We start from the raw sequence: 3,913 nt of genomic DNA, 5'->3' as shown, positions 1-3,913 counted from the left end.
ATTGTTAGAGTTGTGACGTTCGCGAACGAACCGATTCTTTTGAACGGCTCATAAACATGAACGATGGGAGCCGAGTCGCGACTGGAGAGGAGCCGTTCTTTCTATCGTTCTTTTTTCCTATGCGTGTTCATACAAATGAGCTCCGCCAGGAGACAGAACAGTTATAGGGGGAGGGGCGCACCCAGCGCAGGCCAACCCTTTATAGCGTGATGATATTAGTTATTAGTTGTGCATGCATTTACATTGCATTTTGTGTTCATTTAAAACTTATTTTAAAATCATTAAAAATGTTCTTTTGTGATACTGTACTTGTATAGAAATGTTTCACTAAAAGCTGTTTTCCACAGACATTCATTGCAGCCCACTTTGTTATTGTTCATTGACTTGAAGGGGCTGATGTCCTATTTGCAAAGTTTACAGTAGTAATAGTATGTAGTATGTAGACATTTCCATTTTATTTATTCTAATTTTATCTACTTAAAAAAAAAATTAGTTTTCTATCAAAATGTTCTTGTGTGATAACAATGTTCTTGTGTGGAAGTGTTTGTAGTAAAAGCTGTTTTGCACAGAAATTCATTGCAGCCGGCTTTGTTTTTTATGTTTATTTGTGAGTAGGTATTGTATGAATAACATAAGTCAACGTAGTTTTACACACACACACACACACACACACACACACACACACACACACACACACACACACACACACACACACACACACACACACACACACACACACACTTTGTACTAAAGGTAAATCAAAATAATGATGTCACTGTCTAAGCAGAGGGATTTGTGCAACCCTATGGAATATAGTCGACACATGAGAAATGAGGTAATAATCAATATTTCAGAATAATTCAAACTCAGATATTGGTGTGTGATATCTGAGCTTTAATTATTTGACTACAAATCTCACCTCATAATACCTCCCAGTGATTATTTCCAGGATAAACTGAGATGCTCCCAAGCTGGCTTCTTAAAACTGACTAAATATTTAAAAAGAGCCAAAAGAGCCATTCTTTTGAACGGCTCTTTGAAAGGAACGGATCGCGAAGATCCGGATCCCCTCAAAGAGCCATAAATCCCATCACTAGTGATTGTTGCTCGGATTCGCTTTCTCTTGTACTGAAATCATCAGACGTCATATGATGTTTGATCACGTGGCTTCATTCATGAAGGGTCTACGACACCGCTTATTTAAAGGAGCCGTCTGGAATGCAAATTTTGTGTGATATATCTTTGTTTTTTAGTTAATTACTCTTATATGTTATATAGATTGTTTTATGTAACATATCAACGTACCAAAAGCCTTAATATAGGTAAACTAATAATTTTACTTAAGAATATATATATATATATATATATATATATATATATATATATATATATATATATATATATATATATATATATATATATATATATATATATATATATATATATGCAGGGGAAGTCGTGGCCTATAATGGTTAGAGAGTCGGACTCGCAATCGAAGCATGTTCACAGTGTGTGTGTGTGTGTGTGTGTGTGTTCACTGCTCTGTGTGACTTCGGATGGGTTAAATGCAGACCACGAATTCTGAGCATGGGTCACCATACTTGGCTGAATGACATGTCACTTTATATATATATATATATATATATATATATATATATATATACGTATATATATATATATATATATATATATATATATATATATATATATATATATATATATATATATATATATATATATATATATATATATATATATATATATATATATACATATATATATACATATATATATACATATATATATATATATATATATATACATATATATATATATATATATATATATATATATATATATATACATATATATATATATATATATACATATATATATATATATATATATATATACATATATATATATACATATATATATATATATATATATATATATATATATATATATATATATATACATATATACATATATATATATATATATATATATATATATACATATATATATATATATATATATACATATATATATATATACGTATATATATATATATATATATATATATATATATATATATATATATATATATATATATACATATATATATATATATATGCCGTTTACACACAGATCTTTGTCCAATGTGATATTTTGTTGTTACATAATTCCTCCTTTATGCAAGTTACAGCATTTAGATGATTTTAAGTAACATCTCAGCATAGCAAAACCTTTATTTTATTTGATAAAGGCAAACCAAACGTTGTAAATTAAGAAATTAATTATACAATATAATGTATAAATAAATGTTGAACATCAGTACGAATTACATATAACATTTTACATTAGGTGGAAATGGACATCCTTTTTAGATTATATTAATCAAATTTTTATTTTATTTTTTTACTTAAAAATAAAGTTGTTTCACAAGAATCTCTGTTCAGTGTCTAATTTTGTGTGTTCTGTTCATATTTTCTTTCAGGCTATTTACGTCCCATTTCATAGAGGTTTTGTTTTATTTTAAAGTGCCATGCCAAATGTGAAAAAAAGAAAAAAGAAATACAATCAGTGTTTGTAAAAAATGACATTTTAGATGAGCTTACTCATTGTAAAACACACAAATACGCAAGACAAATATTTTATCAAAGGTGTAGTTGGCGTAGCTCCCTTTTGTGTTCTTAAAGAATCTCAAAACTCTCTGCACTGTTTGTGCAATTACACGCACGCACCCACAAGCTGTTGCCTTTATATCAAGTGGGACTCTTAAAATGAAATTAACATTGTTCCTGGTAGTTTGCCAGTGGCTTCACACCTTCATTAACTCCTTCAAGGCAAGCGCTGCAGTAGAGTTGGCTTTCTTTAAAAAAATTCCATATGAAAAATTACAATAGAATTAAATTTTTGTGCAAACTGTCCCATTAACGTTTAAGTCACTTTGCAGATATAAAAAAGTATATAAAGTATAGACTTAAAAAACTATCTCTTTTAGTCATCATCTGCACTACAGAGTTGCAGGGCCTTTTGCATTTATTACCAATTTTCTTAGTGTTTTACTGTGTGCAGGATATTCCTGGGCTCTGGTCTTTAGCCAATGGGTTACACTGATTGTTGTTTCCAAAGTCAACATAAACATAATCAGAACATGATGTATGATGGGACAGCTTCAAATAACACTATGAAGCAGTGTGGATTTAGTGTGCGTTGAGTTTTTATGAATACTGAACTGAAGATGTTTAAACTCACTCATAAATTACAGCCAGTCATCTAACAGTGTAGCCATAGATTACATTTTATGTACACAATAATATATTATAAATGAATAAAACAATTTAAAAAGAAAAATCAAAATACCTCATCACTGGAATGGACACGAATGGACATGAAGCTTTGAAACCTATGAATCATTTTTTTTAAACCATAGTCTTTAAAAAAAGGGACAATGCTTCTCTACTTCCTTCCACTAAAGAAAAGTGAGGCCCAAACTATAGTTGTAGTCAAGACCACCTAAACCAAGACCCAGTTGAGACCAAGACCAAGGCATGAAGAGACAGGAGTCATGACCAACACCACGTCTACTGCATGAAAATGGCCTTATATTGAATCAATAAATACTTTAATATTAAGACCATTGTCCATATGACCATAAATTGACATTTCTTGTAAAAAACATCCAGAGTGCTTTTAGTGAGACTGAGTTAAGAACGAGTACAAATGTGGTTGAGACAGAAGACCAAGTCCTTCAAACATTGTTCTTAAGACTGAGAGGGTGGGGTTATTGATTATACTGCATCCAGCCACAAGATGGAAATGTTGTTGGCTTCACTTTTTAGAATGTGTGAAGCATGTTTGTCTGACAACAATTTTAAATGCATTCATTTCGTATGACAAGCACATT

Source organism: Carassius gibelio, chromosome B3 (assembly GCF_023724105.1).
Source record: "Carassius gibelio isolate Cgi1373 ecotype wild population from Czech Republic chromosome B3, carGib1.2-hapl.c, whole genome shotgun sequence".
Classification (NCBI taxonomy): Eukaryota; Metazoa; Chordata; class Actinopteri; order Cypriniformes; family Cyprinidae; genus Carassius; species Carassius gibelio.
The sequence above is the reverse complement of the archived record's forward strand: the minus strand, read 5'-3'. Positions refer to the sequence as shown.